The sequence below is a fragment of the Pteropus medius genome, unplaced genomic scaffold (genome assembly GCF_902729225.1).
Source record: "Pteropus medius unplaced genomic scaffold, Ma_sr-lr_union100, whole genome shotgun sequence".
In the NCBI taxonomy this organism is placed as follows: domain Eukaryota; kingdom Metazoa; phylum Chordata; class Mammalia; order Chiroptera; family Pteropodidae; genus Pteropus; species Pteropus medius.
Genome location: NW_024349225.1, coordinates 362537 through 388010, shown reverse-complemented (window position 1 = coordinate 388010; position 25474 = coordinate 362537). Strand labels below are relative to the sequence as shown.

At 36.3% G+C, this 25474-nt stretch overlaps 1 long non-coding RNA gene across 1 annotated transcript; it reads left to right on the top strand.

Annotated features, from left to right (window-relative positions):
* Nucleotides 1–13838: 13838 nt before the first annotated feature.
* Nucleotides 13839–15117, top strand: LOC120617759 (uncharacterized). The gene is made up of 3 exons (XR_005657036.1): nt 13839–13882; nt 14565–14595; nt 15072–15117. It is a non-coding gene; the product is annotated as an uncharacterized LOC120617759 (long non-coding RNA).
* Nucleotides 15118–25474: the final 10357 nt, after the last annotated feature.

The window sequence follows — 25474 nt, the reverse complement described above, 5'->3', positions numbered from 1 at the left end:
GGAGGGCATGCATTATAGCATACTTGAGCTGGTCCTAATTAAAAAAAAAAAAATAGTCAACTGTACTGTTCATGAGTAAGGGACAGGCCTAAAGGTATTTTGAACTCAGTTTTAGCAGCTCCTGTCCCAGTTCCCAAGTGGTAAAGAATCGGTGGGAAAGAAAGGCCACTCTACATAAAGTCACCTAACTTCATTCTGACCATTTTTCCCCTTCGATGAGTTGGTCCGTCTACTCTCAGCCTCTCAAATTCTCACTGTCTTTAGTTCGGCAGTTTTGATTTGCTCTGTCACATTGTGACAATTATTAACTAGTTTCTGCCCCACCATTCTATTCTTTGCTTTGTGTTTCTGGACCCTGCAAACCAAGTTGTTAGGCTTTGACAACAGAGGATGCTAGAGGGGAACTAGAAGGATAGAGAGAGGAAAGAGGGATTTGCTCCTTCCTGTTAACAGTCACTGTCAACACAGAAATGATTCTTCACCTTGACAGTGACAGGTGATTGCTATAGCACCGTTTGGGTCCGTCTGCAGTTTTTTCATATCACCAGTACTAGCATTACTGCAGACTCAGCTGACCAGTGTCTTTTCTCAAAGGACTAGGTCCCAGCTCCATGTGACTCCTCCTCCAAGTCTCTACATTTTAATAATCCCAATGTCTTCTTTTGTCTCCCTCAGCCCTGAGGGCCGTTCTCGTTTCCTGTGTTACTATCTTTGTGATACCTTAGCCTCCACGTTTGCCTTTTCAGTTCTATATAAACGACTAAAAGTTACTTAGGTTAAATTCTCTGTTAAAATGATTTGTGTAGTTTCTCTCTTTGAACTGGACCCTGACTGATGCACCTGTGCCATTTTGTTTCTCCCCTCAGAAGCGCCACAGGTTTATGGCACGTTAAAGCACATCCAGGATGGCCAGCCTTCACATCAGTGTGCCTGTAGCTCCTGGATTCCAGGTGAGGAGCGTCTGCTCTATCATAAGCGCTTTCTGCTTAGACAGGAACAAGGTGGCGTATAGTTGCAGATTCTTAATACTTGGAAATTTCCAGTAATAAATTCATCTCAATGGAGAAAACTGATGATAGCGTGGAGAATGAGATTTGTTACTACTCATCAAGCTTTCTTTTTGGTTCTCCAAGATAACTGAGAGTCCCCAATAGATGAAGCTTGGGACCTCTGCTGAAGTCATCTGCAGCCTGGCTCTCGTGGTAGCTTATGCTTAAGACTTGTCATAATGATTTTAAATAATAACCTGAGTATTTATTTTTTAAATGGTTATTACTCAGTTGGACTGCTTCCTAAGGGCTATGTCTATTTTGCTTCTTTCCATATTTCCAATTTATAGCACAGTGCTTGGCAGAAAGGTGCTCCAAAATATTTGTTAAATGAGAAACAGGGGGAAAAAGACAATTTAAAGTCCGTAGACCACAGGGATATGATGCATAATCGGTCTAGATGCCCAGGAAATCAGTTTCCTCTAGACTTCGTCTTCGTCTGTTATTTAAGGCTGTCCACCAACCAGGGATAGAATGTAGGATTTAAGCTGGTGGTGTGTAGTGGTTGTTGTCTTCTGCTTCCCCTTCCTAGTAATCTCATAGTAAAGACAGATGTTAAGATTTCTGGTCTAGAAAAAATAGTAGGCCTGAAAATCTTTCTGTTAAAAGCACTTAGAAATGATGGATAAAAGTCAAGAAAGCCTTGTTTGAAATGCATTTCTGAGTTACATCCTGCTTTTTTAAAAAAATTAACTTTTCTAATATTCCTTGTCCCCTTTTTGGAGTGGTTAGTCCATTAACATTTAATATGATGATGAGTATAATCTGATTTAAGTCTGGTTTTTTATTATTTATTTTCTGTTTGTCTCTTCTGCTTTTTCTTTTGTTTTGATGTTTCCTCCTTTTCTATTCTCTTTGGATTATGTGAATAATTTTGGAATTATATTTTTATTTCTCTACTGGCTTTTTGGAAAAATAAAAGGCAGCAGGAAAAGAGGAAGACCAAATATGATATGGACTGACTCCATTAAAGAAGCCATAGGCACAAGTCTAAAGGAGCTGAGCAGGGCTGTGTAGGACAGGACACTGTGGACATCATTCATTCACAAGGTCGCTGACTCAACACCACGTATTGGCCTTTTAGCTATATATTTTTGCATTAATTTCTAGTTGTTCACTCCAGAGGTTACATTATACATCATTAACTTTTCACAGTTTATTTGGATTTAATGTATCATGTCACATAAAATGTATAAATCTTTATTTGTCTAGGTTCATTTAACCCTCTATCTGCTATCCTCTATGCTCTGGTTATCATGTGTATTATGTCTACATACATTATAAACTCCAAAAATAATGCTATAATTTTTGCTTTAAAAAATCATGTTTATTTTAAATAAATTAATAGTCATGTATATTTATTAGATATTAGATATTTACCATTCCTGATGATCCTGATTCATTCTTGAAGATCCGAGCTTCCCTTTGGTGTCATTTCCCTAAATTCATCAGTCTGACGAATTTCCTTTAGCATTTCTTGTAGCACACTTCTAGTAGATATGAAATCTCCTAGTTTATATTTACTTGAAAACTTTTTTAGTTTTCTTTCATTCTCACAGGATATTTTTGCTGATATAGCATGCTGAAATGACAGTTTCATTTTTTAAGCACTTGAAAAATATTCCACTCATAGCTTTTGATGAAAAGTCCAAAGTTATTGAGTAATTTTTCCTCTTGTATATAATATGTTTCACAATTGTCTCTTTATTTTTGGTTTCAGATACACATTATCTTACAGTTTCTTTGGGTTAAGAATCCAAAATCTTAGAGGGAAGGAAAGCGGGAGGAAGGGAGAGAGAGAGAAAGAGAGGGTGAGAGAAAGTGAGAGAGAGAAAGAGAGAGTGAGAGAGAGAGTAAGAGAGAGTGAGAGAGAGAGAGAGAGTGAGAGAGAAAGAGAGTGAAGAGAGAGTGAGAGAGAGAGAGTGAGAGAGAGAGAGAGTGCACTCCCAAGAGAAAAGTCACATTTTTTTGTAATCTATTCATGGAAGTTACATCCCATAACTTTTGTGTATTCTATTCATCAGAAACAAGTCACAAGAGTGAGACTGAACTCAAGGGGAGGTTATTACACAGGGTTGTAAATGCCAGGAGGTTGGGGTCATTGAAAGCCATGTCAGAAATTGCCCCTCACAAACAGTTTAACTCTAATGTGTCTAGATGCAGTTTTCTTTGTGTTTATCTTGATTGGGAGTTGCTAAGCTTCTTGAATATGAAAATTTATGTATTTCACCAAATATGGGAAGCTTTGTCACCATCATTTCTTCACATATTTTTCTGCCTCATTCTTTCTGGTCTCTATTTTTGGGATTCCGATTTCCCATATGTCAGCTCTTTTGACATTGTCCCTTAGATTCCTAAGGCTCTTGTTAATTTTTTCAAATTTTTGTCTTTCTATTTTTCAGATTAGACAATTTCTATTGATCTAACTTGAAATTAACTTTTTCTCCTCTCAACTTCGTTCTGCTGTTAAGTCCATCCAGTGAATTTTTTATTTCAGATATTGTATCATTCAGTTCTAAAATTCCCATTTAAAACATGCAACAATGTTATAAGCATCATTAGTCACTTCTTCAAATGTTTTAGTATAACAGTAGCTTCAAAAAATGAAAGCGGTTAGACCTCTCACAACCTTGGAAAAGATTGTTCCTTAGAAGATATTCAACAAATGTTTGCTGATTTGAATTTTGTTGTGACAAAGCCAGTGAAAGCAACATCAAATGATAGAAAGTCTCGGAAGGGACCAAGAAACAGCAGATATCCTTACTAACTTGCTTTGGGAAGTCAGGCACGCTGATTAATTTATATAGTATCAAGGAAAAGGAGTCTTAACTCACAGGCAAAAAAGGTTTTAAATCTGTGTGACAGACAGATTGAAGGTGGCTCCCATGATCTCTGTCACCTGGTGGTCACACTTTCATGTAATCTCCTCAACTTGAGTATAGACAGGACTTGTGACTTGCTTTTAATGAATAGAATAGAAGGAATATGATGAGATGCCACTCCTGTGATTGTGTTATATAAGACTCTGTCTTGCTAGCCTACTCACTTTACAGGCTCTTGCTGGCTTGATGACATAAATGGCAACATTGGGGAAACCTACATGGCAAGGAACTATAGGTGGCTCCCAGCCTCCAGTCAGTGAGAAGTCAGAGCCCTCTCAGCCTTTCGACCACAAAGAATGAATTCTACCAATAGCCCAAATGAGCTTAGAAGCAGATTTGCCCCCAGTTGAGCCTCCAGATGAGAACATGGCCCAGCTAATACCTTGACTGTAGCCTTGCAGAGGGCCTAGCTAAGCCATTCCTTGACTCCTGACCCATAGAAATGGTGAAATAATAAATGCACATTGTTTTAAGCTGCTAAATTTGTGGTAATCTGTTACACAGCAATAGATAATGAATACAATCTGCTTTGTTACAGAATCTTGTTACCTTTTATTTTGTTAACAGTGATTTTCCTAAGTGATTTTCATACTTAATATACTGCTTGAGTTTTAGGAAATGAAATATTTTGAAAGCAGCAATTTTATAGTGTAATCTTAGGAACAATAGGACTCTGGGGAACCCAAAAGAAAAGCATATTTTTATGATCCGGTGCCAGCAATTCTAGTCTTGGAATTTGTCTGTGGAAGTGAAAGCCCCATTCGGTAAATGAGGATAAGTGTGTGTGTGTGTGTGTGTGTGTGTGTGTGTGTGTGTGTCTGTGTGTGTGTGTGTCTGTGTGTCTGTGTATGTATACACATTTGTATATTTTAATTCCATCCTTGTAGTGGCAAAAGAACTAGAAACAAATTTTTAATAGCTATTGCCAAATTGATCTCCAAAAAGGCTGTTAAAATTCACATTTCCACCAGCAATGTGTAAGAACCCTTTTCTCTGTGTCCCGGTAATGGGTAACTCCTACCCATCTATATTAGTTGGCTAGGGCTGCCACAACAAAGTACCAGAGGCTCAGTGGCTCATAGGCTGGAAGTCTGAGATCAGGTTGTCGACAGGACTGGTTTCTTCTGAGGCCTCTCTCCTTGGCTTGTAGATGGCCACCTTCTCCCTGTGTCTTCATATGGTTGTCCCTCTGTATGTTTGTGTATAACTTTCCTCTTCGTATAAGGATACCAGTTATGCTGGATAAAGGGCCACCCTGATAACCTCGTTTTAACTGATTTATCTCTTTAACGAAGACCCTATCTCCAAATACAATCACATTCTGAGGTACTAAGGATTAGGACTCCAACATATAAATTTTCTGGGGAAACAGTTTGGCCCATAATACCATTCTTATGGCTCAGCTTAAATACCACTTCCTCAGAGAACCTTTTCCTGACCCTGAGAGAAGTTTGCATTCCTCAGTCATATATTTTACATGTATGTATATGTATATATACACACACTGCACACACACACACACACACACACACACACAGATGCTCCTCAACTTATAATGGGGTTACATTTTAAAAACCCATTATAAGTAAAAAATATTGTATGTTAAAAATGCATTTAATACACCTAACCTACCGAACACAGCTTAGCCTAGCCTTCCTTAAAAGCACTCAAAACACTTACATTAGCCTATAGCTGGGCAATTATCTTGAATTTCATCTCAAGAGTCGTTGCCTTCTTCTTCTCACCAGAAACAGGAGACACAGATCGGTGTTTTGCAGACAAGTTGAGATGTGAAAACATAAAACACAATATTTAAAAATAAAACAATGGCGACACAGCACACTGTATAGTATTGAGTATTTACCCTCCTGATTGTATTTACCCTCACTGCTGCTGCCCAGCATCACGAGGGAGCATCACTAGCCCAGAAAAAGATCAAAATTCAAAATCTGAAGTATGATTTCTACTGAACGCATGTTGCTTTTACATCATCATAAAGTCTAAACATCGTAAGTTGGGGACCATCTGTATATATATACCCGAACTGCCCCTTCATGACATTTCATAGTTGTAATATCACATTTTTGTAAAACAATGATGATCAATTTTTATGTATATGTTTGTATATTTGTGTGTAATGATATGAAAAAGGAGAAAGGTACAGAAAGATACACTCTAGATTGGTAACATTCGTTACATGGAGGTCGGAGGGGTGGGTGTAGTAAGGAGAGTAGGAGAGATGAAGTAAGCGAGCGAACAGCCCAACGAAAAGCAACAACAGAAACCTGAAAAAATATGGTGTTCATGTATGCATGGATAATAGTATGCAATTTATTATTTTAAAAATGTTTTTCATTGTCTACCTGTTATAACAAAGAATTGCAAACTCTCAGCGACAGAGCAATAAGCGTTTATTCATCTTCCACATCTGTGGCTTGGCTGGGTTGGCAGGGAAGGCTTTGTTCAATGTGTTTCTCACCCTCTTCCTAGGATGAGCAGGAAGGCTGGGGCAGGTCATGGGATGGCAGAAGCGCAAGAGGTCAAGAGGAGACATGAGAGGCATCTTCAGGCCTAGGCTTGAGTCCATTGTCATTTGTTTGCCAAAGGGAGTGATAAAGCCAAGGTATGGGGAAGTGTACTCTACTCATGGATGTTGGGATAGGGGAGGATGTCAATATTTCCGATCAATAATCTAATCTACAAGTCATATAAATATATATTTAGAGTTAGGCATTTCTATATGTATATAAAGAGTTTTATGAAAGGGCGGACCCTAAAATAATGAAAGTTATGTGCACATGGTAGAGTTTGAAATCATTTTTACTTTTAGTTCTTTTCACTTTATATGTCATTTAGATTTTCTTTTGCCTTGCATATACTGCTTTGTATTATCTAACAATGACAATAAAGATATTTTATTGGGAAAGAAAAGTAATTTTTTCAGATGAGGGGATGGATAGTAGGAAGAGGGATGAGAAGTCTAAGCAGAGGAAGCCCTCCAGAGTTGGGCTAGCTTTATATACAGCCACGAATCCATACATAACTTAAAAAGTTATTTCTGATTTTGCTAACATTATTTTGGTCATTATGCAAAACCACTGAGTTGAGTCATGTAGATACTCAGCTGTAATTTGTTCTATTGTCATCCTAATTTAATTTAATGATTATTTTATACTCTATAAGAAAAAAAAATTAAACCTAAATGATCACTAATCATTTAGGGAGTTTTTCAAATTATGTAAATTTTAAAAGCCTTACTGCTAACTCAAGTCTATGAGATGGGGCTTAGAAATCAGTATTTTCACAAAGCTCTCAGATAACTTTTATAATTACCTGTATTTGCAAACTGTTGGGTAAAGCCAGTTTGGTAGACTTTTTCCTACATCCTCTCTCTCACACAGATGATTAAGATGAAAAAGCACTTAAAAAATTATGTGATTGTATATGGGCCTTTCAACTGTCTTGATGATCTGGACTAGCTGTTAATGTTGCCTCCACATCGTGAACCCGAACAACAAACAACTGCCATGTCCTCACTTGCTTGACTTGTAGACTCGGATCTTATAAGTAGCCTTGAAACATGGGACTTGATCTTAGAGGTAATCTGTATACTTGCTGGGGAGACTGAGTTACTTTGTAAAAGAAATTGAACAGTTCACAGAAATTCTCGACTAGGCTGACCTCTATGCAGAGGGTTTTCCAATAGGGTCGATAAAGCTCCACATAGGAAGAAACACTTTTCTTGAACTTAAAGTGCAAATTTTCCCTAGATACCCAGGTATTGGCTCATTGAACCTGGAGGTACGCACCCTAGGTACAGGTGTAGAATAATTTCCTGAATTTAATTTTTAAAAAGAATTTGGTTCTTTAATGATTTATAATTAATAACCGGGCTTTGATGCTGTTTTACCCTCCAAGTGAGCAGAGTCCGGATCCTTTGGAACAAGAGGGGATAAGCCTATTCTTTATACTCCGGCTGAGAAAATAGGAAAAAAAACCCTAATTTCCAGAATTTGGGGGGTCGGGGAGATAGATTGTTTTGAACACTTGGATATGCAGGAAAGGAATTCCATGAGAGAGAATCGTGAAGGAAAATTGAGGGGGCTACATGTCCTCTGACAAGCTTGTCAAGTTTGTCTCAATGTGAAGAGCAAAATCAAAATGATAGACAGTTAACAATCTGGACCAGTTTTCAATATGTCTCTGTATTATGGCCAAAGGAATTTGGAGTTTACAGAGATCCAAAGTAAAGTAATTTCCTCCTCATATTTATATGGTGAAAATGTGCTGAGGAAAGTAAATAAACCTAAAGTAAAAGTACAAGAATACGTATTTCTTGTCCTTTCGCCCATCTAAAGGGCTGGAAAATTCCATCCCCACTCATTGTATCTTAAACATCTCCCTTGCTCAAGTTTGGATGAAGTCTTATGCCCCAGGCTATAAAAAATAAACACAAAGTCCTGTCAGGTACGAGGCCTCCCATGTCAGCCACAAATTTGATCAATTTGTCCCTTGTGTCAATAATTAGCAATGCCAAGAAGAAAGTGCAGAACGAATAAAAATGTGATTAGAATTACAAATGAAAAAACACAAGTCACCAAATTCAGACTAGAGTCTGGTTTGTTGAAATGCGCTGACTCTTTTCTGGGAGAACGCCATCGCACTGTGGCCAGACCTAAGGAGTTCCCTCCCTCAATTTTTCCATCCATTATTCTTTCTCCATAATATGTCATTCACTGTTATATTAAAGGTGGCAATGTCTTTAAAAAACAAAAACAAAACAAAAAAGAAAACTTCTAGTTCTTCTAGAGATATTCCATATAATGCTCAAGGTTAAAAAACATTGCTTTCACTTCTCAAGGGGAGGAAACTTAACCAACTGAATAGCAATTTACTTTAGGTAGTTGTCCAAATTTACTTAGTAGTTTTATGAAAACATTCACTTCCAATTTGAACTGGTAAAGTGCTTTTAAAATCTTTTAAATTTGTTTGAAGTGCAGCTAAAATGTATTCAAATTCAGTAACTGTGTGCAATTTGTTTTCAGATTTAAATCGTTTCAAATTTGTTCCAGTGTCAGTCTACACTACCATAATTAAGTCTATCTTGGAAATGAAAGGGTGAGTCCAGTTAAATAAATTTTATTATATTTGACCCTCACTAAGAGGAGAGTTGTTACTTCTAAGTAAAGGAAGAGCAGGTTGGGAAGTGCCAAGTCAATGACACTTATGAGTTAACAAGGTGTTAATACAGTCTATCATATGAGGGTTTGAAAGGAGACTCTAATTACATTATCCCATAGGTTTTTGAAAGTGGTTCAATCTTTTTTCAGATTGTCTTTTATATTGGATAATTTCTTTTGATCTCTTTAGAGTTCGCTGATTTTCCAGCCATCTCAAATGTAATGTTGAGTCCATTGAGTGAATTTTCCATTCTATCATTCTACTTTTTAATCTTGAATTTCTATTTGTTCTTTTTTAAAAAATAATTTATATGTGTCTATTGAGACGCTCCATCTGTTTACACACTGAGGCTATTTTCCTTTAATTCTTTAAACACATTTTAATTCTTTCTAACAGCTGCTTTAAAATCTTTGACTTCTATATACACTATGGGCCTCTTGGAGTCACTGTCTATTGACTTTCTTTCTTCCTGAGTGGGTCATGCTTTCCTGTTCTTTGTGTGGCTAATAATTCTTGATTGAAACCAGAATATTATGGATAGTACATCATAGCAACACTGAATACTCTTATATTCTACTAAGGATTGGTGGGTTTATTATTTTAATAGGCTGTTAACTTGACTGGACTAAGGCTGTTATCTTCTGATTGAGATCTCCCATGAACTCATAATTTTGTGGTCAACCAGGAACATGGACAGATTTATAGTTACATATTGGCATTCTTGCACTTTCTAAGATTGTGTTCCTAAATTTCTAGCTGCTCTTTCAGCCTTGAACTCTGTCCTCTGTCACACTGAATGACTAAGGCTTCAGTTTTCTGGTTCTGGATATATGGATTTTGGGGAATATTTTAAGACAAAAATGCCACAAACTCACAATTCTTACCTATTTCAGTTGTGGATTTTCAAGTGTTAATTCTCTTCTGGTTTATTTTGAATGCCTTTAAATAGTATTTTAAAAAATATTTTGTCCAGATTTCATAATTGTTATTTGTGGAGGGAATTGCTTGAACACTTCACCCAATAAATATGGAAAACCAGACTCAGTCACTTTTGAAAGGTATTTTTGCTGCATTTAGAATTCTGTGCTGACAGCTTTTTTCTCGTATCTTTTTACCACTTTAAAGAAGTATTCATTGTCTTCTGGCCTCTATTATTTCTAATGAGAATTTAGTTAATTCAGTGATTTTTATCATTATATTCTTGTATGTAATATATCTCTTTTTCTCCAATCCTGGTATGTCTGTATGTGTGTGTGTGTGTGTGTGTGTGTGTGTGTGTTGTCTTTGTCTAGCTTGGGGTTTACTAAACTTCTTAAATAAATATGTGTCTAAATATATTTTTTTCACAAAATTTAGGAAATTTTAGCCATTATTTTTTCAAATGTATTTTCTGCTTCATTCATTCTCTTCTCTCTTTCTGGAATTCCAATTACATACATTGGACTTCTTAATTTCTTTTAAAAAGAGTATTATTTAAAGAAAAAGTAGTAACATTGCTTAGTGAGATTTTAAAATGTAGCAATAAAACATATTACAAAACTGAACAGAATACAGAAGGATAGGAATGGAATTTTACTGTTTAATCTCTTATATATTATGTATATACTATTAACCCCAGTTAAACTGTAGTAAATTAAAGGTCCAGTTTAATCCCTAGAGCAGCTGTTGAAAATAATTCAAATATGTGTAGCTAAAAATAAAAAACAAAAACCAATAGAAGAACCAAAGAATCAAAATGTAATATTAAAAATATTTATGCCAGAGGAGAGAAAGAGTAATCAGGGGTATCGTTTCATAAACTATATAAATGTCTAACCAATGTACTGTATATTTGAAATTAATAAAAAAATAAAATTTAAAAAATATTTAATTAAACTAAAAGAATGAGAAAAAAGATGAAGAGAAAAAATAATAGATGGGACATATAGAAAATTAAAAGCAGGATGGTAAAATCAATTCCAATCATATCAATAGTGATGTTCACTGTAAATAGATTGAACACTCCAATTAAAAGGAAAAGATTGTCACAATGGACAAAAAAAAAAGCCCCAACTGTCTACAAGAGAATGCACTTCAAACGTAAATACACAGGTAAGTTCAAAGTAAAAGGATGAGAAAAGATATATTATGCATACAATAAGCAAAAGAAAGCAGTTGTAATTATATTAATATCAAAATAGACTTCAAGACAAAGAATATCATCAGAGATAGAGAGGAACCTTTTACAATAAGAGAATCGATTCATCATGAAGACATAAAAATCCTAAGTATATAGAAACCTAATAAGAGAACTTCAAAATACATGAAGGAAAACTGACAGGACAAAAGGGAAAAATAGACAAATCTACAATTTTTAACATCCCTCTTTTAGCAATTAATATAACAGGTGGATAAAACAAGTAGACAAATATCAATAAGGACATGGAAGATAGGTCAACTAGTTTGACTTGACTGAAACTTATAGAATATTTCACCAAATAAGTGAAGAATATGTATTTTTCAAAGTGAATATAAAATGTTTGCCAAGTTAGACCATATTCTGTGTTATAAAATAATTCTTAATAAATTTCAAATGGTTGAAATCTAACATAGTATATTCTCAGAGTATAATGGAATTAAATTAGAAATTACAAATAAAATACCTAAATAAATTTGAGATATTTGGAAATTAAACATGTGTCAAAGAAAAAATATAGAGAAAATTAGAAAATATTTCAAACTGAACGATTGTAAAAAATACTTCAAAAGCTGTGGGGAAATGTTTAAAAGGTCATTTATTTTTTAAAACGCTTATGTTAGAAAATGGCAAAGTTCTCAAATCAATTATCTCAGTTTCTAATTTAAGGAACTGGAAAAAGAGAAGCAAATTAAAGTCGAAAACAGTATAAGAAAAAAATAATAAAGAGCAGAAATGGATAAAATAGAAAATGTACAAGCGATGGAGAATAATTAACAGTTGAAAGTTATTTTTTGAAGAAAGCGATAAAATTGAATTGACCAAGAAAAATGGAGAGAATTACTAAATTACACAAGTTACTAAAATCAGGAATGAAAGAGAGGATTCACTAGATGGATCCTACAGATGTTAACAAATGATTTGGGGTGATGGAAATATTCTCTATCATAATTGACATTTTGTTACATTTGTGAAAACTCATTGAATTGTACACTTAAGGTCTAAGTATTTCACTGTAAGTAAATTTTACCTTAATTTTAAAAAATTAAATTGAATGTATCACGTCTCCTTTTGTGTAAGCTTTTGTGCCAACCAATGTTTATGTAAGATTCAAATTCATTCAGCCCATCCTGTAACTTGCAAATGCAATCTTTGACCTATTCATTTTGTAGTTACTATAATTCTATGTTCTTATTTCCTTTTTTCTTAGATTATAAACTTAAGTAGAGGACTGCCTCCTTAATATGCTGTGTTCCAAAGACTTCATATGGTACTATGAACTTCGTGGGTGTTTGACAAATAACTGGATAATTTCTCAAGTCTTAGCTTTTGATCATAATTAAAGCGAGCAGAGCTAAATCAAGATAGGATCAAATATCTAGCATTTAAGAGGGTGAATTAGAACATGTGTTTATGTGTCTTCGTGCATGTATAGCTCTCTGTTCCAAAACAGATGACAAATGTTTTGGGTTCATTTCACATCAGCTATTTCTTTTCTCTTCATCACTGGGTATGATTAAGACTTCCCGTTTTTAATGGGTCTAGAAAGTAACCTCAAGAATGTTACTTTTTTTGTAAAAAACCTCTTGAATAAAGTTGAAGATTACTATGACTCGCTTCAGAAACTTCATTAATGGAAATGAAATCACACAGGATGCAAAGGAAAAAGTCCCCTGATGTCTGTCAAATAGTTAAAAGTGTACACAAATGTTTACACCACCCCCGTGGTTAACATGATTAAAAGAAAATAAAATGAGAGGAAAATATCAAATATGCATTGGAATCTTGAACCAAAGAGAGTAGGTAAGGTTAACTTCTAAGGTTTTGCTTTTGCATAGGACAAGAAGAATTAAGAGGATGGATGGGAGAAAGAAAAAGAAGTGGAGGACAGATTGGTGTGATGAGAACTTATTTTTAAGGCATTAGAAGCTTCAGTTCTATTCGGTGCACATGCTACTTTCACTATCAACATTTATTGTGCATTGATTTTGTACCAGGTGCTCTGCAAAGCTCCATGGCTGTTGAGGCAGTCCCTGCCATTGGGGGCAGTCTGGGACTCATGGGGATACTGCAGGTAATATGTACAAAGTGCCTCACATTTCTGGACACTTGGGAAACTTTCTGTCTTATTGTGTTTGTTCACTTTATGAATTCTGTACTCTCCTCACCTCCCCACTCAGATTTCTTATGAAGAAACATGCTATGTCTTATAACTTCATCTTTTATTTTATACAGCACTTTAATGCACTGTAGGCAGCATAGCATTACTGTCTTTAGGCCCCAGCAAAAGGACCTTTGCCTTAGGCTCTGTGCCTCTGAAGGCTCCATCTATCATATGCACAACTATAAATGTATTAAGGCACCTACGTACTGTGTGTCACTTGTGAGGTGATCTCAGCTGTGGCACAATCTGACCTGTAATCCTAAGCAGCCCCTCTTGAGACTAATAGCATCCATTTTTTCATCCCTTGCTCCATGTCCTCAAAATAAAAGGTGACCATGTCTGATTAGTGAAGATTGTAGGTTGTGCCACTGCCAATGTCAGAAACAAGCATTATTTCTGAGAGAAGGGTTTGAGGAGCAGAGCTGCTTGGGTAAATGAAAAATCCAAATTAATTAACTTGTGAATTTCTTCTCTCAGATAATATGAATATAGTACATTTTTGCATAATGAATTATCATATCCCAGTATTTCTGACCATTCATTTTCTTGCTTGCTCATGATAATTAAACATGATCTCTGGGGAAACATTTTGTAATATTAAATGATTCATATTACTCTTAAATTGATAAATATGTATGTAGGTCTAGATATAACATGAAATGTGATATGAATTCTTTACATTAAAGCTTGAATATAGATATTGATTTAAGAAATGATAAAAATTATTATATGAATTTATATGATAAAATTAAAATATTTTATAACATTATAATTCATCATATGTGGTTTGATTAGTGTTTGAACATGACATAAAATTCATGAGTTGTTTCTGAATCTAATTAATGCTTTAGAGATTTTACTTCAGTGGCGGTTGTCTCAGGAAAGTTTCTCCAAATTGAAATTACTACAAAACAAACAAAACTTATATAGGAACTTTTGTGGTTCAGGAAAAGTCATATAACTTAGAATTACTATGATAGAAGCAAATTAGTTGGAAATTTTGATTATGACCAAATAATTAGTGATGTTGCTAGACCTAAAAATAGGAAAATAAATATCATGGAATAAATATAATAATGAAATATGTATGTTTTTGTTTCGTTGCTCATCAGTTATTACTGGCTCATCAGAACACCCAGACATGTGAGTAGTAATTAAATTCAATTGTCTTTGATATTTAGCTGACTTTTGATCATATGAAAAAGTTTTATACATTAAAATTTTTTTGCTGTTATGAAAGGTAACTTGTCTAGGTAAGAGGATAGAACATTTTATTTGAAAGTTTATTACTGTGATTTATAACTTTCAAGTATTTTCTCTATTGAATCTCCATTTGTACTCTTGCCCTGGGCTATGCAAATGTTAACAGAAGTTCCACAAAGTAGTATATGATGAATATATTTTTGTTTATTGGTTAATGTAAGATCTTCATGGGAAATAAACATTTCTTCATGGTTATTCGAATGGTTTGCATTTTAAAAACACAAATATTACTTTGATTTGCTGAAAATCTTTTTTTAGCAGTTTTAAATGAAAGTTTCTGGTGAACGACTTTTCTTCTGAACAACTTCCATGTTTTTGAAAATGTGTCAATTAGTTTCCTTCTCCCTTTCTGACAGCCGTAATGTCGCAAGGTGCGCAGAGCAAGGTGAGCATCGTGCATCCTTCAATCCCGCAGGGTTCCGCCCAGCGCAGAGAGTCAGTGCCTCAGCAGGAAGAGAAGGCCGTTGGTGTTTGCGGGCAGCGCCGTGTTGGTGTTAGAATTGAGCAGGGTAAGGAGGGCATTTACGTAGAGGGGCGCCCCAGATTGGAATGTCAGAGCCCAAGCAAGGAGAAAAGGGAGCCCAGTCGTGGGGCAGCCAGGCACGAGGTTTCAGAGCCTGAGCAGAAAAAAGAGGGTGTCCGTGCAGCAGAGACATGGCAGCAATGATGACAGATGGAGTACAAACAGAAGGGTTGATCAAAAAAGTACAGACATCGAGAAAAACGGGAGTCAGGATTTTCAGTGTTTAATGGAAAGGGACAAAACTAACATGAACGCTGTGGTGTTTGGTTGGAATTGGGTCTATTTGTGTGAACTGGTGGACTTCAATAAAGATAGTAAGTCAAATTAATAAATAGATATAAATATGGATGTGAATGTGTGTGTGATGGCCATTTAGTAGCACCTGTGCCCCCTACCCCAATAACAATGAACACTGTTTCATCTAAGTTTCTGAATGTCATTCTCTACTAGAAAGAATCAGGGCTTTCTGGAGGTGACTGACTCCAAGGCTTAGTCAAAACTTTTGGGATATGTCATCGAGCCAGAGAGTAAGTTTTCTGGGAACGATAGGACCATGTGAAAAGAACAAAGAAGCCAGCTTAAAGGATATCCCATTGATCAATTCGAGTACTAAAAAGATGATAACTCATTGGTATATAATATGAAGTCACGAATCCATGCTAATAAAAATTCAGAAGTGGAAAGTCTGGCGAAGAGTGGAATATTCACATTGTTTCGAAGTACCTCTACAAAAAAATCGTTAATTATAAAGAGAAGAGTAAGTTTATAGTGGAGATGTCTGGCAGACACTATCTTAATCAAATTATTAAGGCTGACATTCTCAGTAAAGGAATAAATCAGAATCCTGCACCACCTGATAGAATGCAATGAGATCACAGCATTGTTGCTGTAATATTCCTGCCAAAGATGCGTGGGGCAGCCAGGCATGAGGCTTCAGAAACTGAGCAGAATAAAGAGGGTGTCTATGCAGGAGAGACATGGCAGCAGTGATGAGAATTTAATGAGGAAACGTTGAACAACTCCACATCAAGAGACATCTATAAAATAACGGGCCTGTAATCTGAAGGTGTCAAGGCCATGAAAGTCAAGGGACGGCTGAAGAACTGTTTTAAGCTGAAGGAGACTAGAGACAGGACAATTAAATGCGATTTGTGATTGTTAGTATAGTGTCAGTGTTTACTTTCTGATTATGATGGTTATACTGTGGATCTGTAGGAGGATGTTATTGTTTGTAGGTAATACTAAAGTATTCAAGGAGGGTGGGGGGGGAGGGGGAAGGGTACATCAGGTTAGCAACTTACTCTCAAATGGTTCAGGAAGAAAAGGTCTTTGAATTCTACCTGCAACTTTTCTGTAAGTTTGAGATTGTTCCAAGGCAAAAAAATTATGCTAAATATAAAGAATTAAAAACAATCCTTCAAATCGGCTAATTGTAATTCTAAAAATGATAGAAAATAACAAATCAGTTTTAGCCAACCAACCTAAAGAAACTTTAAAAGCACAATTTAAGTAAGACAGCCCAGGTTGGTCTAATGAAATGGTAGATGACGTGCAACAAACTTTGTGCCTCATAAGTGATGCATAAGCACAAAATACCATACACAAGGGAGAGAAGTCTCTGTCACCAATGAATATTGAGTACTCACCAGTACTCAGTAGAAAATAGCATGAGTTTCTACCTGCTAAGAGCTGCATTGTTAATTCATTGCTTGATTGATCCTGGCTCTACCATTTGCTAGCTGTAAGACTTGGACAAGTCACTTAATCTCTCCATGATTCAATTTCCTCATATGTAAAACAAGGATAATTACAGTGCCAACCTCATAGGTACTCATGGGGTGAACTTTAAATGAGTTAGTATATGTACGATACTCAGAACACTGCCTGTCACAAAACAAATGCTACCTGAAAGTGTTAGCTATTGTCGTTATTGTTATTAACTAATTCATTAACAATACACTATGCATTCTTCAATATTAATAATGGTGACACCATGGCACATCTCCCTACCAGAAGCTGAGAGAAACTTTCCCTGCTATGGAAATTTCTTATACGCCCCGCCCCCAGCCTGTGTCCCTCTGGACCCCTTTAATGGCAAAACCTCAGTACCCACCATGGCCCTGACCCTGGCTTTTCATCCTGACCCACTGGCTGGGCTGGGAGCCCTTGGCCTGCATATCTAGAAAGTATCTTATACTTCTGGCAAATGGTTGTTTTCCTTTATGCAACTTTGCTTTTAGGACGTTTGTCTCTTCTTTACCTTCTTTTAGAACTAATCACATTGTTTGGCACTCTGAACAAACACCACTTCCTCTGTGTCTGGAGAGCTTGTCTGCTCACCTCATTCCATTTTGAAGTCTATACAGTATTTTAATGAATTTGAAACCAAAAGACTTTTGCATTTTTATTTAATGTTTTATATTTCAATAACCATTCAATTCCTTGGCCCCAAATGTCTATGATTATGAGCATATTGAACACTGACAGGAGGGCTTCTGTAATTTTCTTAGGATCATGTGCAAAATTCTAAGCCTTAATTATTGTTATCAATCAATAGTTATACTTCAGTTCTTGTTTGTTTGCATCTGTATATGGAACTCATTTAGGCAACTCTTTTATGGTCTCTGAGTCATTTATGTATGTATTTTATTGCTGTGTCACTGTGAAGAACAGATGGCAGTAAGTATATTTTGACTTGATTTAAGGACTTGAATTTCCCTTGCATTTATGGATTGCCATTTTTAATGCTGCCATCTCTTTTAAAGTAGCTTACTTGTGAGCATCTGAAAATATACAGCAAAAATCTATGTGTTCTTTATCTCATCTAGCACTTATGCCTAAGTGTATATACCAGTGGATAGAACACGAGCTTCAGAGTCAGGTGTAGCTGCGTTCAATACTTGCTTATTCAAGAAAATAGTTCATAATAGTCATTTGCGTTTGGACAAATTTCTTCATCAATGAATGGGGATATTGACTGTTGACTCCCCAAAAGACCACCAGAAAAAAAAAAAACACATCTGTTGATCAAACAAATCCATGTGTATGGGATTCACTATAGTAAAGGTGAATATCATCTTGATAGAGACTTAGTAATATGTTAGGTGGGAGAAGTCAGGGGAGGATATTTATAGGATTTAGAGCTAAGCTGGATAATTTTTAAAGTGGCGAACTGGTTGAGAATGGGTGGAAATTGTGACATAATAGCTCTGGATTGGTGGGCCCAGTGAGGTGAGTATGCAGGTAAATTTGGAATTAATCTATTTAAGTTGGTTTACAGTCATATTTTCCAGGAACAAATAGGCCATTTTTGCTCCTTTTCAGAATCGGCTTACCCAGGGATAGGATGGTATGTCCAGTTCCAGGACTGTTTAATGTAAGTTCAGGAAATTTGTTAGTTTCAGTTCTTAGTGATCAAATTATGTCATGGTATTGTTGTATTAAATAGAATACTGTACATAAATGAGACTGGTACTAAGTGCTCACTAAGATGTTAGTTTCTTTTCCCTCCCATCCCAGCTGTACCCCAATCTTTTGACTTCTTCTTCTTTATATGGGGAACTCATCTCCATATAATAGTTTCTAAATCAGCAGTATACCGTAGTAGTAGCACTCAAAAAAAAGTTTGTTGAATGAATAAGTGAAAACCAAAAGATAAAATTTATATCGACAAAGTGAAAGCACTTTGAAAAGTTTTAATAGCAGTTTAAGCCCATGAAAGTTGACTTCTTCCAAACATAATTATTTATTTATTGCCTTACTAAATGCAATTTTCTCATTAATACACACACACACACAAGTCAGATGGTAATGACATTAGATCAGCCTCTTAGAACTGTTAAAGATATACATTAAAGCCTCTCAGGACTTTTAAAGGCACATGTATTCAAACCAGGAGATTCTGATTCAGTTAAATCTAAGCTGAGCATTTAGGAATCTTCTTTTTAAACAGTCCTCAGGAGATTCTGGTGATCAACCAGGTTTGGGAATCACCTTCAGAAGAACATGGCCTTAAAGTCACTTGCAACCCAGAATTCCCATGCTTTTAGATGCAATGGCTGGCGTGTTTTTCTTTTCTGCCACCCATCCAATTTCAGTGGAGACAAGCAGGGTACATCCGGTGACAGGCATACTTCGTTCGCCACAGGGTTAATAAAACTGTAACTTTATTTTTTTGTAGGGATAGCAGGAGGGGAAGATGAACAGGAAAAGGAAATTGAATACAGTGAAAGTCTATTCTTTTTTAAAGAACTGGAACCCCCTTTATTCATTCATGTGCACAGGTATAAGGAGTTGAGGTATCCGCTAACAACTGATCATGGAAACTTCATCAAGAAATGTCTGAGTTTCTATAGAATTCGAAGCCTCATACTGATCTATTTTAGTTTCAAGGCAGGTGCTAATTCTTACGGCTACTGCAGGCGTCTCTCACCCTTTTTCATGTGGCATTGGACTAATCATAGCTACCATTTATTGGCAGCTGCTCTGTTCTGACAAGTGCAGCTCTTTCTCTACCTTGTCTCATTTAAATCTCAAGACAACACTGAGACCTGTTATCCTGATATTACAGAAGAAGAAACTGAGGCTTGGAGAGATTAAGTAACTTATCCAAGGTTAGACACCATATAAATTACACAACTAGCATTGAGACCCAGGTATTTTTTAGCTGGAAAACCTGTATCCTGCAGGCATTACAGAACTGTGGTTACAATTGTGGACTTTGAGCCTTCCTGCCTGGGCTCTACCCCAGCTGTGTAATCTTGGGAGATTTGTTGAATCCCTGTGTGCCTCAGTTGTCTCATCTGAAAATGGGGTTCTTAATCCAGTTAATAAATGGGCAAAGGATCTGTACAGATGGCAAATGAACAAAAGATGCTCAATACCATATATCATTATGGAATTATAAATCAAAACAACAATGACATACCACTACACATCTATAGTGAAAAGCCAGAAACACCGACAACACCAAACCCTGGGGAGGATGCAAACCATCAGGAACTCTCACTGATTTTAGGTGGAAATGCAAAATGGTACAACCACTTTGAAAGACAGTTTGGCAGTTTCTTACAAAGCTACATGTACTCTTACTGTATGATCTAGCAATTATACTCTTCCATCCACTCAAAAGTGTTGAAAACATGTCCACACAAAAATCTGCACATGGATGTTTATAGCAGCTTTGTTCATAATTGCCAAAAGTTGGAAGCAACCAAGATGTCCTTCAGTAGGTGAATGGATAAACAAACTGGCAATCTGTGCAAAGCAATATTATTCAGCAATGTAAAGAAATGACCTATCAAGCCACAAAGGACGTGGAAGAAACTTAAATGCATCTGCTGAGTGAAAGAAGCCATAATAAAAAGGCTGCACATTGTATGATTTCAACCATATGAAATCCTAGAAAAGAAAAACTATGAAGAAAGTAAAAATAGCAATGGTTGCCAGGAGTTCAGGGATGGGGAAAGGGGGATGATGAATAGGTGGAGCACAAGAGAATTTTATGGTAGTGAAACTATTCTGTATGATACTATAATGGTGGATAAATGTCGTTACACATTTGTTAAAACCCACGGAACTGTACAACACAAAGAATCAACCCTAATGGAGACTATGCACTTTAGTCAATAATAATGTGTCAGTATTGGCTCATCATTTGTAATGAAAGTACTACACCAATGCAAGATGTTAGTAATAGGGAAAACTGTGGGGCTGGAGCAGGCAGTAGGGGCCAGGGGAGGGAAAGGAGGATTTGATGATATAATATAAATAAAACAGAATAAGTGCCTGGCACATAGCAAGTACTGAATAAATGTTTATCATCATCATCATCATCATCATCATCATCATCATCATCATCAACTCTATTGCTTCTTTGAAGGTGATCCAGACATTTGTCTGGAAGAAGCCTGAACTTTTGGTGGGAAATTTAGTGTGTCCTCAGGCAAATAACATAAACTCTCTGTACCTCTGTTTCCTCCTCAATAAAATGGGATAATAATTGTACCTACTTCTTAGGTTGTGAAGATTTAATGAATTGATGCATGTACAAGGTTAAGAGCAGTGCCTGGCTTGTAAGTGTGCACTAACTGTAGCTACTTTTACTACTGGTTCTGTATTATCTCCCAACCCTTAGTACTGCATGGAATTCTGCTCAAAGGCACCACCACCTAATTTTGTTTGTTGGTTGGTTTGTTTTGCTTGCTCCCATTTCAGCTGGAGAGGCCTTAGTATGGACACAGCACACTCAGATGCTTAATACCTGTTGAACAAACAAATGGACAAAGCTATGAAAATGAAACCTGGACACCTCATCTGAAAGGAGCCGTTTAGTATTCAATGTTGTGAGACTTAACTTACAGGTCTTACATGCAGTATGAATGATTAGTACACTTGCTATCCTGGGGGTCCCTTCCTTTACTGTCTAATGTGTCTTAGGATCTTCTTGGTTTATTGAAACATTTGGACACTTTTTCTGTAATATCCAACTCTCACTTCTCCTCAGATTTACCTGGACTATACTGCAATGACTTTCTGTCATTTGATCATCCTTGTGATCATAAGTTCATAGCTTTATGGTTGACTTTGAAATTGAAAGGTATCCTTTCTGGTATGTTAGCTTCCCTTCATCAAAAAGTTTCTCTATAGCTTAACTTCACAGTCTAGAATATGAATTCTAGGTTTCAAGTAACCTTTAATCTTTTAGGGAGCAGAATTATAAATATTCCACTAAAGTTAACTTCTATTCTTTTAGAATAGTGTATACACATATGTGTGTATATGTGTGTTTGCATGTATGAGAGATATGTATTGTTTTGTGTTTCATTATGAAGTCTATGGATATTTAATTAAAATATAAATCGACTGCATGTTCTCAAAACAGAATAACTTTTTGTGAGTGCATAAAAGATTGAATTGTCTAGGTATAGCTCTTCTAGAGAAAGGTAGAACCAACAAAGACAGTTTTAACAATGCTTTTAGATGTGATAATTATGAGTAATATTAATACATAAAAAATTAGAATCAAGTTAATCCAAACTAAAAAAACTGGGGAAAATGTATTTACAAGATATGACACCATTAATGATTATTCTAATAGACTGAAAACACATATAAGAGTATTTTACAAATAAACTCTAAATCGTAGGTCTTCACTGGTCTTCTTGATTTGTAGATTCTTGGAGTTCTCAAATATGAATCATCTTTTGTGGTGGTTTAGAGGATGCATTTGGTTTATCGATGTTGATGGGGTGGAAAATCCTCAAAGGAGAGAACCCTCTCTCTCGATAGTTTATCAATATGTTAGGGAAGGCTCGTCCCTGTTAATTGAGACCATCGACTATGCCTGCTGATTATTCCAGTTTCACCAGGAACCCATAGGCTTATAAGACAATGTTATTAAAGTGCTTTTTGTTCCTTAGAAGAGAGACACTTAACTAATATGAAATGGATATATCTTTGATATTTTAAATTCTTTTTGGAATTGTAGAAGTTTACTCTATCCCAGTACCTTGCTCATAATATGCTCTGGGTCATTATGATAAGGGAGGGAGGACTGTACCCGGCCAGGTGTGATGCCATTCTCTAAGATGAGAAAATTAAGATCTCAGGTAGTCAAGTGACTTTTCAATAGCCTACATGAAACTTGTCTTCCTGCCTAATTTACCTGCTCCCACACTATTTCCTGCAAAGGCATAAATGTCCCATAACTTCCCTAATTTTTCATTACTTTTAGGTTATTGCCAACTGGTCTCATTGCCTCCAGGCTTAGCCCATTTCAATACATCCTCTATGTTGTAGCTGAAATGATCTTTCTAAAATGCAAATCGAATCCTATGACTCTATTCTCTAAAATCCTTTAGTGGCTTTCTGTTGCTCTCGATAGAGTAGATCTGTAACAGGTCTAGCAAGGTCTGACACAATCACCCCACTAAAGCTCTCCAAACACATCTGCACCCTCATCTTGGATGGTTCTTTCCCCAATCTAGATAATTTCCTCATACACATGTGCCAATCAGTACTTTGCTGAATACTCAAGGGGAACTTCCTCGAGCAATAGCCACATTTCATGTGCTCAGTAGCCATATATGGTTAGTGGCCTAATGTTCTAGATGCAGGCAACTTACGAATGGCTTGATCTGACTAGTGACCCTTTTGGGTCTTCCTTTTAAGATCTTTTAAAGCAGGACCAGAGCAGCATTTCGTCTACAGTTGATTATTCCCCACTGCTGAGGCAAGACTTTTCTGAGCACTCTACCCAATGCCCCACATATTATGAGGGTTTCTAGTCTGGATTCTAGGAACAGGCACTATTCCAGGCCCTGTTAGTGGTAAAACTTCCAATAGGAACTGGTTTTTTTTTCCCTCCCTTGCTTTTCAGTGTTGAGCCATCTCTAAATAAACCGAATCTATCAGTGTGCCCCAGTATAAGTTGATTCTCAAAGAGTGTTTGTGGTTGATAAGAAAGATGGTCCTTCCATGAAGCATTCTTGGGAAATGTTGAGACTCTCCAGGAAGCAATTCACACTTCATTTCCTATTTTCCCCTGCACTAGTGCTAATGTGATTTCTTAAATGCTGACAATATGTGAGAAGCTAATTTTAGACTTTCTCTCTCTGCTGGAAACAGAAATAGGAAACAATGAATGATGATCCGAACAGCTGTCTGACCTTCTCCCCATTACTTTGTCAATCATAGCATTACTCTCTGCCCTGGGTTTTATGAGTTTATTTTTAATGTCCCCATGGAAAGTAATTTTCCCCATTCACAAACTAAGACGCTCCGTAATTTGCAACCTTCTGGTGCCTTCCCAACTCTATTGAGCACTCGATCATCCTTTTTTCATGTCATTTCCTAACCTCTAGGCATGGCTATCTTGCCGTGCCAGCCACCTCAGTGGCTCTCTATCATCTCTCTCTCTCTCTCTCTTTTTTTTTTTAAGGGATAATGCACAAAATAGTGTCTGTGGTTCTCCTTTGTGGAAATTTAAGTATATGCTTAGAATTTTTGGAAGGAAAGAAAAATGATTTCTTCCAGGGAGGGAAACGAGTTGCTTGGGGAGAGGATAGGAAAAGGACTAAGTTTTTTCAGTGTGTAATTTATGTACATGATAAATGTAAAATTCAAAAGATACAAGAAAGCATAGAGCAAGATTAAAGCAAACTGGTTTAGGAAAATGTATGTTACAGACTGAAGTCCAAAACTTTTAATATTCAAAAATATTACAAATAAAATGCTCAAAGGTAAGGTAAAGTCAAAAGGCCTGGCATGGGTAATCTTTAAACAAGTACCCATTAAGAAACTCTTCATGCTTGGTTTATGTAACCCACATGGCAGCTGTAGATATATTACTCATTAAGAACTAAATAAGGTTACCTTAACCCCTAGGAAATCCAAGCTCCTCTCCAAGATTTCTATGTCTCTGAATCTTTTCCATGAGCCCTCCGACTTCTGGCTCTGCAGTCAGTAGTGGGTAGTGCCTCTGCAGCAGGTATGTAATTCTGCTTCTTTTCAAGTTCTACAAGTACTTAGGAAGTCCCCTAAATTTGGCCATAAAATTAGCTGACACAAAGCTAATTTTGGAAAAGTTTATATTGCATGAACACAGATGACCCAAATTGAACATGAAGCATCCCTTTTTGAAATGCTTTTGGCTACTCCAACACCAAGAACTTCTACTGGCCCTTCACCAGGAAGCAATTCACACATGATCTCTAACTAGGCATCGTATCCCTGGTTACCCTCTTACCCTCCCTTTTCAGGAGCTAAAACACATTTCTTTTTTTTGCACTAGCTACCTTCTGAAATGTTTACCTTGGTCCCTGCTAACATCCAGTCTCTAGAGGTCTATCACCAAGCAGCAGTCCAAGTATTGGCTCAAAAAATTATAGCAACCTTCCTAACAGGAATTCTGGTATTAACTGTTAAGATTATACATTTTTTACTTTAATTTCATCACAAAGCTTTTTTTTTTGCCCTAACTTTTGCTTACCCTGCCAGCTTCATCTCGCCACTCTTTCACATGCATTTGTACTATCAACGCACCATGTTACTCCTCATTCCCATATTTTAAAGACATATCACTACTTCTGCCTGGAAACCCCTTTCATCCTCCCATAAAAAGATGTATACTTTTATTTTTATTATTATTTTTTTTAGGCGAGACAACCCTTGGTTGACCTCACAGATTGCAAGGATCTTGTCAGCTTACAATCCCTTATTTTTTTTATGTTTTTA